Source organism: Oncorhynchus mykiss, chromosome 2, assembly GCF_057628025.1.
Source record: "Oncorhynchus mykiss isolate SJ-2025 chromosome 2, ASM5762802v1, whole genome shotgun sequence".
Classification (NCBI taxonomy): Eukaryota; Metazoa; Chordata; class Actinopteri; order Salmoniformes; family Salmonidae; genus Oncorhynchus; species Oncorhynchus mykiss.
The window spans coordinates 31,365,834-31,377,852 of record NC_143023.1 but is presented as its reverse complement, the minus strand read 5'-3'; the positions used below and the strand labels follow the sequence as shown (position 1 = coordinate 31,377,852).

The window sequence follows — 12,019 nt, the reverse complement described above, 5'->3', positions numbered from 1 at the left end:
TCTGACCTTTCTTGATTGACTTGACTACATACACCCTTGGCTTGGCTGCCTAAGAGGCTAGAGCAAGTTAAAAAAATAAATAATAATAATAATAATTTTTTGTTGGACATCAGACTAACAACCAGGAAATCAGCTACAAGTGACTTTAATTTTAGAAATCTGTTCCCAAGAAGAGAAACACGTGATCATATATAAATGTACGCTTTGAAAGGTTTAGGTAGGTTTGAAATTATTGTTTTAGTCAAACATTATGCATTATATATCCACAAATGTATGTGGACACCTCTTGAAATTAGTGGATTTTGCTATTTCAGCCACACCCGTTGCTGACAGGTGTATAAAATTGAGCAAACAGCCATCTTCATAGACCAACATTTGGCAGTAGAATGGCCTCACTAAAGAGACTTTCAACGTGGCACCGTCATAGGATGCCACCTTTCCGACAAGTCAGTTCATCAAATGTCTGCCCTGCTAGAGTTGCCCCGGTCAACTGTAAGTGCTGTTATTGTGAAGTGGAAATATCTAGGAGCAACAACGGCTCAGCCGCAAAATGGTAGGCCACACAAACTTACAGAATGGGACCGCTGAAGCGCATAGCCTGTAAAAATTGTCTGTCCTTAGTTGCAACACTCACTACCGAGTTCCAAACTACCTCTGGAAGTAACGTCAGCACAAGGACTATTTGTCAGGAGCTTCATTGCATGGGTTTCCATGGCCATGCAGCCGCACACAAGTCTAAGATCACCATTCACAATGCCAAGCGTCAGCTGGAGTGGTGTAAAACTCGCCGCCATTGGATTCTGGAGCAGTGGAAACGTGTTTTCCGGAGTGATGATTCACACTTCATCATCTGGCTGTCCGATGGAAGAATCTGGGTTTGGCAAATGCCAAGAGAACGCTACCTGCCCGAATAATGGTCTGGGCTGTTTTTCATGTTTCGGGCTAGGTCCCTTAGCTCCACTGAAGGGAAATCTTAATGCTACAGCATACAATGACATTCTAGATGATTCTGTGCTTCCAACTTTGTGGCAACAGTTTGGGGAAGGCCCTCTCCTGTTTCAGCATGACAATGCACCCGTGCGCAAAGTGAGGTCCAAAAAGAAATGATTTGTCGAGATCGTTGTGGAAGAACTTGACTGGCCTGCACATAGCCCTGACCTCAACCCCATCGAACATCTTTGGGATGAATTGGAAAGTCGACTGCGAGCCAGCCTTAATTGCCCAACATCCGTGCCCGACCTCACAAATGCTCTTATGGCTGAATGGAAGCAAGTCCCCACAACAATGTTCCAACATCTGGTAGAATGCCTTCCCAGAAGAGTGGAGGCTGTTATAGCAACGAAGTGGAGACCAACTCCATATTAATGCACCTCATTTTGGAATGAGATGTTCGACGAGCAGGTGTCCACATACTTTTAGTCATGTAGTGTGTCTGTTTGGGCTTCTTGCGGTCAATTTGCTGTCTACAAATGATTTGTATTTATGTTCTGGCCCCCTGACCATCCGCTAGTTGATGTTCCCTGGGCTATAGGGATAGAGGACTTTCCCTCTATCGTCTGTATATTTTCAGTTTGTTAAATGCCACTAAAAGATGTAAATATAATGAAACTCCTATGGGTCACAGGAACTCACAGTTATTAACTTTTTGCTACCCAGGAATGTGTGTGATGAAGCTCAGTACTGGATGCAGGCAGCCAACCGGCTTAGAGCACGGCTGTATCAGTCCAGGACTCAAAGCTTCGGGTCTAAAGGACACAATGTGGTCCATCACTGAGCTCTGATTAAAAGTGTGTGTGTCATGGACAGGGCAGTGGTGACATATGGCTGTGGAGCTTTAGCACACAGAAAAGATTTCTGCACCGCCAATCCTCGGAATGAAGAAAGAATAACAGAGATGAAAGTGTACCTCTACCCTGGGAGAGAGACTAAATCCATGAGCATGGATAATTTTAGATGGCACAGGGATGTAACGTAATGGAAGGTAGTCGTCACTATTGCTACTTCCAGACTTTAATTGGCATGGCATTTCAACACAAAGGAAGCTACTTTTGCCTTTTTACTGTACGATTAGTCATTTAATAGGATAGACTCAAATGTAATTGTTACCTCTCCCAAAATAAATAATATTGCTATAGTTTCTACTCTGGAAGACAATTTGAACATTGGATCATTTTTATTTGTGCTGTAACTATACCTGGGCCTTGTTAGAGATGTCAGTCTGTTTCAATTGAAACTGAACTATCGTAGGGTTATGGTGTAAGAGACCCGACTTGCAAAGTCAACCTTCGCTTTACAAGGCATCACTTGCTATTTGGGGATTTTATGAACCCTAACGCCCAGGCGTAGCACTGCATGGAATGTTTTGACGTGTGTGTGTGTGTGTGTGTGTGTGTGTGTGTGTGTGTGTGTGTGCACAGTTTCAAATGGATTTGAATTGGATGAATGCCAGACAACAAATTTGAAAGATTTAAGAGGGAAAAAATGGGTGCAGTCGTGATATGTACATTTTATTGCGTGTTTACACATTTTGACTTTGCGCTAATGTAGTCTGTTGGGCAGATTTGTGTAAATAAACAATAAAACTATCAGAAGGAGCTGTTTTATAGCATGTTGAGTTATTTTCAAATTAATATTGACCATCCAAATAATTAGTAGCATGTTATCTTGGTAATTCAATGTAAGACCTGGGTCAGATTGAGAAGTAAACCGTGAAAATTATATTTAGAAAGTTATTTCAAGTACACAATCCATTAAAAGCTATTTTGATGTTGCCTTAATGACAACTTGAAAATCTAATATCCTGGCACACTTTATTTGGAACACCTATTTAGGAAAAGTTAATTTGTACTCCAGTACCATATTGGTTAATTTGACTCCTTAGACATCCACAATCACCAAGCAGGGACCTGTTTATAGAGTGTCGTCTTATAGCTTTAAAAATATCTCCCTCCATTTAGATTTAGCTAGTTAATTTTCTAACGTGATGATTTGTAGAGCAGATACTGCAAAGGGCATCTATTTTAAAAACTCTTCTCATATCCTTCTTAGTTGTGCGGAATGTGTCGCACCACTTTCTATTGCAGTACAATGCCATCTCCATTCCGGAGGACTTTTCCTATTCAAAAATAAATTCAATTCAAAACATGATGCAATTCAAGGTCAAGATAGCCGTATAGCGTCGCCACATTTCACATGAGGGGGGAAAGTCAACCTCTAAGTGAGCAAATGCGGTCGGTGATGAGGCAGCCCAGGAATAGTTTGACAAACCCTATCACCCGAGACAAATGAAAAGTGTCACTGACCTGTACGTGGCTGTTCTCACATTTCCTGTGATGTTCTATGATAAGCCAGAGCTGATATGAACAACTGCCAACAAAGGGCTGCCTGCCTGCCCGTTGAGCAGGGGGGAGAGGAGGCTTAGGGAAGACAGGGTAACAGGACACCTCCAAGTATTGATTGGAGCAGAGCAGACGTCCAGACGACCCACAGGTCGTTCTGAGGCTGGCTGCTGCTATAGCTATGGCTGTCTGTACCTTGAAGGGAGCATTTGAGAAATCTGACACAACACACAAAGCAAAAACACACGTTCACTTCCTATATACACTGAGTATACCAAACATTGAGAACACCTTCCTAATAATGAGTTGCCCCCGCTTTTGCTCTCAGAACAGTCTCAATTCGTTGGGCATGGACTCTACATGGTGTCGAAAGTGTTCCAAGGGGATGCTGGCCTATTGACTCCAATACTTTCCATAGTTGTCAAGTTGGCTGGATATCCTTTGGGTGGTGGACCATTCTTGATACACATGGGGAAAGTTCTGAGTGTGAAAAATCCAGCAGCGTTGCAGTTCTTGACACAAACAGGTGCGCATGGCACCTACTACCATACCCCATTGAAAGGCCTTTTTGTCTTGCCCATTCGCCCTCTGAACGGGACGCGTACACAATCCATGTCTCAACGCTTAAAAATCCTTCCTTAACCTGTCTCCTCCCCTTCTTCTACACTGATTTGAATTGGATTTAACAAGTGCCATCAATAAGGGATCATAGCAGTTAGTATGTCATGGAAAAGAGTAGGTGTTCTTGTATACTCACTGTATGTACACACCTACAGAGCATTTCACCATGACACAGAAGGAGATTATTATCAAACTCTTTTACACACCCTCACAGTTGTACATTCGCCACACACGTTCCCTTTGTCCACACGTCCAGTACACAACAAAACACAGACAATAGATACAGACACACACTCTGCGCCGTGTCACCACAGCCACAAGAGTAATAGCCTCCGGTTCCCTCCTGCACACAGACTAATGAGAATCTCAAATACGACAAGCAGAGTGCATTTATCACGCACTCACACTTAATGACACCATCGCCCAGGCTTAACGGCACCCATACACCACTATCTAGCCTGTTATAGATGGGCCTGTTGGTCTCCTCTCTTTTCCATTACGGCTGCCTGCTCATACCTTCCCACCAGTGGAGGCTGCTGAGGGGAGGACGGCTCATAATAATGACTTGAAAGGAGCAAATGGATTGGCATGTATTTGATACCATTCCACTAATTCTGCTCCAGCCATTACCACGAGCCCGTCCTCCCCAATTAAGGTGCCACCAACCTCCTGTGCTTCCCAGGGCTGCTGAGGGAGAGAAGAAGTTCGTAGTGGGGGGTGGTAAGTCGGGGGGACGCTGGAAGCAACAGACAGCTTTTGTTTTTCTCCAACTCTCTCACTCTCTCTGTTTTTCTGTCCATCTTTCATTCTCGCCCTCGCCCTGTGGATTTGTCTGGTCTCTCTTTGTGCCTGCCGCGTTTCGCTTTTTGACTTCAGGACAACAATTGCAGATGCGTGTTTGTGCCTGGACGGAGGAGCAGCGGGAGGCTCGACAGAAAAATACTACATACGGCACTTTGATCCACACTGTGACTGTTGTTTTGTTTGAGAGTGGGCAGCGTTCCACACAACGGCTCTCACCTCATCTCGACCCTAACGGAATGTCTGTCAAGAATGACCAGGCTAGTTTATTGTTTTCTATACATCTGAAACAAAGGGTTGCTGCATTGTACAGTATTTAGCTAGGTTGATAACTCATTGATCGTGCTTTGTGAACTGTAGACATAGTGGGTTATTTTATGGCTGGTTGTGACATCTACATAAGTGTCAAAACCCACATTTATTCAATAGTTTTTTTCCCTCCCTTTTTTTAAAGTCTGTTGTTGTTGTCGTGAATTATTTTGTCAATTTTGTCCGCCATCATATTTTAGATGACTTGTAGAAAATGCACTTTATTCCACTGTCAAGAAGCATTATGACCATCATAATCATATGAGCCAGATAGACCTATCACGTACATGCCCTTATGTCAGTCATCAGTCAAAAAGAGGGTGTCTTGTCCTGCTCCTGAAATCTGTTTATGCATTCATCCCAGTCATCAGCAACAGAGCATTGGGCTAGGTGCACGTCTGATTTGTGTGCAATCACAATGATAATTTAATATGGTCAATATCTGAAAATTGTATGTAACATACTGTGGACAAGTAGGCTATGGTGTAATGGAATGTTTTTGCCTTATGTAGATGTCATAACCAGCCACAAAATAATGCTATATAAGTCACAACTGGTCTGAATATGTGTAAAGACAGTGTTATGTCCATATTATGACAAGTTATGTCAGCTATTATGACATGGTTATGGCTGTGTTATTACATGTTATGACGCTAGGTGTCATGTAAAGTGTTACCGAAAATGATTTGAACTCTAATTAGTTGGACTTCTAAGCAACTCCGGAGCCCCTTTAACGACATTTGGGATTTAGCCGAAAGATAAGAGCTTATCCTCCCTAAGGGCTGCAGGATCTACAGTATCTGCACTGTGATCAGAGGCTCTCTTTAACAGCTCAGAGACACATTTACACACACACACACACTCCAACACTCAGTCTCCATGCCCATACTTAACCTTAGTCAACAATCTGTAGACTAGAGAAAGCATTGTTGGTACCAACTAGTAGGGCCGGGACGATACCAGCATCGTAATATTTTTTTCCATGGCAAAAATGAAAACACCAAGCAGACAAAAACACTTTGATCCTTTTAAAATCCTGCTGTATTTAAAATATTGTGTGCTGTAGCTTGGGAAATGAATAAATGTGACTCTGGATGACAACATAATGTTTGTTTCCAACATTAGGACTGTTTTCCTGAAGAAGTTAAATCCTCTTCATGTTTTGTTTCCTTGCCACGATACTAACGAGTATCGCGATACTGGTATGCCGGTCCTGCTCCTCAATGACTCCTTTCTCTTCTAGTGCACCTCTAGCTCTGGTCTGGTGCCCTTCTAGCTCTGGTCTGGGTTAGAGTCATGAGATCCATTGTTTACTGTAATACACTATCCAGAAATAAAAAATGTCCTAAAATAAAAATCATGAATAGTGTTATTCTAGTGTGCCTGTTTTGTTAGCTGTTGTTGTTTTTGCACCTTAACCCCTTAATGTTGTGTGGTTCTGTCAGTACATCTGCTGAGCTGAGATTGAGTGGGAGGATTGATTGCCTGGCTGATTCCAGATCAGTGCACTGCGAGGTCACAGACATCATCCTCATTTACAGCGACTGGTTCTTTCTCAGCACAACAGGGCTAGACTACATGTCCCCAGGACATAGTCTTGTCAGACAGGCCTGCGCTACCAACCCAAGCATTTTGATAGTACTTCAGACTGACACAATGTAGCCTTCAGCACACCGAGAAGAGCCTCACTTCACATTCTGTGTATGAGCAGCCAATGGTCATGGACTTTCTTGAGCTGAGAAAGAAGTGCCACAGCAATAACATGAGATATATGGAGCAAAAAGCTAAAAAAAAAAAAAAAAGTTAATGATGTCCAGTTCATCCACTGAGGCCATAACCCCGAACGTAGGGATGCCCTGATAACCCTATGCTCTCTCGCTCGCTCGCTCTCGCACTCTCTTTCTCTCCTGACTCTCCCTCAGGCAGTGTGTGATGGTGTTGTTAAGAGTGGCAGCCTGGTGGATCTGAATGGGAAGGGGTTTGATTATGGGATGCATGTTGGGAATGGGGACTGTTTGTAGCCAAGACAATGATAAAGTGTTTAATCTCCACAGGAACAGTGAAGCACGCAGGCATGATAATACCATTACAGCGAGGAGCATTCTCCAGAACCCCTCCGCCGCTCCTCACCTGATTTATATGTCCCTTCATCAGCATCGACTTCTCAGATTGGAAAATCTTTAATTTATTAAAGAGGTCGGCCATTTTGTGCGCCAGCTGCTAAAGAACATACTGTTGTCACCAACCCGTCTTGCGTGCCCACTTCTTTTTTAAATGTATTATATTTTCGTGGTAATGTGACAAGGATGGATCTGGTGGGTGACGGCAGCGTGATTGCGGACGCTATTTATCTTCCTTTCACAACTACTCTGTCTCTAATGTTACGCCTGAGTCCTTGACTAGGTGCTTTCTACATGTTTTCATACGTATCATTGTGTGCTTGTCCTGCATCCTAAGGGCTCTATCTATGGCTCTGACAAACATGGTACAGGTCCTTCAAACAGAATGAAAGATGTATATTAAATTGGCACAATGTGCCTGAGATGAGTAAATTGAGGGGTTTGATTCATCTTTCTTCACTACCTCTAAAGTTCACTCGCAAATGAAACCTCCGGAACACCGTGACACTCAAAATTCACTTCGATAATTCATGTGTCTTCCAACTTTCAGAATTGGAATGCAGAGATTGAAGTGCAAACAGTGCACCCATCTAATTGGTGCCTGGGGAGGATCCATTTGCTGGAGAGCATAGAGAAAGATGGAGATCAAAGAGCTTTCTGTTAATAGAGATGTCGCATTCTCTCATTGTTCCCCACCTTAAATACGGAGACGGATACAAAGGCATCATCACAGCAGTCCTCAGCTCAAGCACCATTCAGTGCCTTAAAGAAAGGTTGCTCTCATACATGTTTTAAAACATTTTATTTACTTAATTGACCCCGTTTCTAAGGGGCTCAGTCTCAATACCTTTCCTTGTAATGCCATGGTATAGAAGGGTAGAAAGAAAATAGCAAAGAACACTCCGTCTCCTTCATGAATTGTTACTTTCGTTATGTTAGAACATTAGTTATTAAACCTACTGTACAGTTCAAGGTTGCCAATAACCGTAAACTTTGTTTCTTCTATTTCTCATCGCTCTGCAGTGAGCATAATTATTGTTGTCCTTCAGAATCAGCCTGGCACCGATGCGCTGATAGACAGGCTTTATTTCTGCACTGGCAGCAGAACGAGGGCTCGCCAAGCCAGAGAACCACCGCAGTGCCTAATCAGAGCCGTGTGATGAGGGGGATCAGCACCACACACACACACACACACACTCTCTCACTCTCAACAAGCCCAAATCTAATCACAGGGAGGCAGACCAGCCGCTTAGCTCGGTCACCCCGCCCATTAGCTTGCACCGCCACCCAAGGGGACCTGGCACCAGCAGGAAGACACATCTCCACCCCGCTGCTGCTCTTTACTGTACCACCAAGGCTGAACTCAGGGGTCCTAAGTGATAGGAGGGGCCAGGGATAGCCCCCCCCCCCCCCGGTGGTAATAAAGAGCCACTGGAGAACACTGAGCGATCAGCAACCTGATGAGCACTGACAGCGCTGCTTATTCACCTCATCCTCTCCTCCCGTTCTACTCTCCCTCGCTTATATTGGTGTGGCGCGTTTCATCTTTCCCAGCAGGAGTGTTTTGAATAGCATCTTCATCTGGCTGTTCTCTCTCCTCCACCCTCCTCTCCTCTCCCCTCCGGGTGGTCGGCAGTTCTGGTGAAATAATGATAGGCTCCGCTGGTACTATAGTCTACAAAGCGTAGTGGGAGGGAGCACTATCTCTTCCTATTGTTGACCTGTCAGAGGAGAGGACACTGCACGACAGCAGCGTTGAGTTTGCCATATTTGTATATTGTGCATAAAAGCGAGGCCTTGAATACCGCTGACGTTGATGTTGAAGATAAGTTTAGTGTCAATACTGACAGCTTTTTGCTATTGTTTAAACTTAATTTAGCTCTATGACTGATGTGTCTTTTTTTGTTCTACCACCCGCATCAACACTGAAATATTAAAGCTGTTGACATACTGCATGTTATGATACAATTGTATGTCATACTGGTGAGCCTGTTATTTTTAAGCATGTACTGTGGGAGTTAAACTGTTGCTTTGTGAAATCAAGCTCTCAGAATTTTAACCTTCTCAAAAGCTGTCACTCCTGCTTGCAATGCAACTCTCTTCACCTTTTGACTTGTGCCAAACAACTGCCCCCTCCAGGTTTGAGAAAGTGCACTACTGCAATTGATAAAGAGCTTCACTGCCCTTCCCAATGTGACTCATCCACAATCCCTCCACAATCCTTTCTCCACGGTGCTAGATAACCAAACACTTTCCCGCCCACCTTTAAAACACCCCTGAGGGGAATATTTCTGAAGACTGGCCAGGTCACTCTATGCACGGGATGGCTCCTGCTGTGTGCTGTTGGGTCTGGGGGCGGCTGGTTTGGAGTACTGAAATAAATATGTAAAAATAGAAGCAAACACACACAATGACACCTCAACAAAAAAACGTAAACACAGACTCCTGTTCCCCCGCCTGGGTCTGTAGCAGCAGACTTTGAGGATCCAATTATGATGCCCTTGAGGGAATGACAGTGCTGGAGTTTCTGTCAATAGAGGTTCAGGTAGTGTTTCTCAAGAACACTTTGAATTATTGATGATGGGGAGATTGAGAGGAGGTAGATAACATTCAGTTTTAGTTATGAGGTGGAGACGACGGAAGGAGGGTCGAGGAGGGAGCTTGAACGACATCTGCATTTTCCTGCCAGAAGGTCTGATGAGGTGACCCGGGGTTACACTCATCCGAAGATGTCACACTAGAAAGAGTAGAGGAATATTGAGATGGCTAGCTAGATAGATGGATGGATGGATACTGTGGCTGGATGGATACTGTAGATGGATGGATACTGTGGATGAATGGATACTGTGGATGGATCCTGTGGATGAATGGATACTGTAGATGGATAGACAGAGAGAGGGATTTTCCAGTGAATTACACGGCTTGTCTGAAGATAAAAAATAAATAATGAATATGAGGCAGACCAATGAAGAGGATAACCTTAGTGTGTGACTGATCCGTCTCTCGCTGATAGCCTTTGGGGCTTTTTTCATCTCAAGTAGACAGAAAGACGATGGGTGACGCTCTCAGCGGTTCTCCCGATCGATCGGACGACCGTCTCAGTGTCTGTGTCTCGCATAGATCCCTGTCTGAAGTCTGGCCAGCTCAACCCACTGTGGCAGGATGCCTTACAGGTTTAGGCCCAGACTGGTGGCAGAGGCACTTTTCTCAGAGATTGATACCAGTAAACAGAAAGTAATGGGTGCCAGTTATTTTTCTATGTATCACTGCTGTAGTGTGTTTGAGTTGTCAACATCTCTCGGGTCCTTGAACATTGGTGAGATATTTCAAACCAATGTTTAGATGCTCCCTTTCAGTCTCATTTTTAGAGAGCCCTCAGCCCACGGTTACTGAACCTTTGCATGGACTTTGTACAGTATCACTTCTTCCTGTCGTACAACTTTAGTTGACTCTCACTGTCAACTTGATTCAGCCCTACATGATTCCTAGAGAGAGGAGCTGGTGGGGATGAGTTGGAGGCTTGATGCGCTGCCCGTGGCTAACAAACGGGCTTTAATCTGTGGGGACTCTTCCATGTGGAAGGCGTAGAGCACTCTTACGTAGGGTGACAATAGATGGCCCATCTCACAGGACAACCCGTCACTTTGTCTGAACCCTATGGGCGAGGAGGCCATCACAGCATCCCTTTGAGGCAAGTTGAGTGGCAGTGATGGCAGGGAGGGTCCTGACCTCCACTGACAGACACATCTCACCCTGGATGCCATGGTGCCCCGTATCTCCGCTCCCCTCTCCCAAACTCTTTCCTCCTGCCCATGCAACTGTCAGATAAAGACGATAAGGAGAGATTCCACGACACTGCCACCATCCGTTTGAAATGCAGATTCCAGAACTAAGGGACTATAGGGACCAAAAGGAAAGCAGCCAGCCGTCATTCCCTCTTGACCCAGCATGCTAATAGGGCTTTCAGAATGTTGTCACTGAGGCCTCCCTTGAGCCGCTCTCATGTTGCTACTGCAGGGCCTCTGAAATTCCCCATCAACTTCAACTGACATGTTGTTATTCAACAGCAAGTTTAAGTTTCTGACCCTCATCTAGATCAAGTGTTGACTTCATTCACAGGACTTGGCCTGTCAAAGCCTGCCGATATTGCAACTCTGACACTGACATCCAACATTGTTGCACTCCTGCCCCAACTGAAAGTGGAATTCAGAAGTAACTGATAAAGAAGTGTTTAAAACTACTGTGAAAGTAGTTAAACTAGCAGAGGCTATAAACGTCCTGAAGCCTGCTGGCCTTGCTGGATGTGGTTGAACTTGTATAGGTGCTTTCAAAGACTCCAGTAAGTTAATTTATGAGCAACAGTAGGATGAACTCCAAGCACCACCAGCATGTAGCAGTCATCTGAAAATCACCCATAGAAATCTCCTCCGTATCCTGCGGGAGCTGTTCCCCAATTATTGTCCAATGTTCCTTGATCCCAATTCCAATTTGCCTCGGCGGTGTCTGTGTGGTTAGCCATTGGAAATCTAATTAGTGAAGTTCCTCTTTCTGAGGGGCTCATGTAGAGAGTTGAAAGGGCCCTCGGGCAGAAGAGGGGCTTGTTGAGAAGTAGCATCTAACACAAAGTCTACAGAAGGCGGAGAGTTGAGAATTCAGTGATAGGAGGAGCATCATACTTCCTGAAAACCGTAGGTGACTCATCAGCTGCATACAGTGCTGAGCACTCTGTAGGGGAGTGGATGTCTCAGGGTAAGAGGAGAGTTGTCTGTGACTAGAAAACAGTCTCTATTCAGCAGCCAATTGTCAGCCTTGTGATGGTGCCTCATGGGA

General features: G+C 44.5%; 1 protein-coding gene across 9 annotated transcripts in view; it reads left to right on the top strand.

The window, feature by feature from the left end:
* Positions 1 to 12,019, top strand: part of LOC110487106 (semaphorin-6D) — a 123,578-nt gene that overhangs the window by 69,696 nt on the left and 41,863 nt on the right. The window lies entirely within an intron of this gene.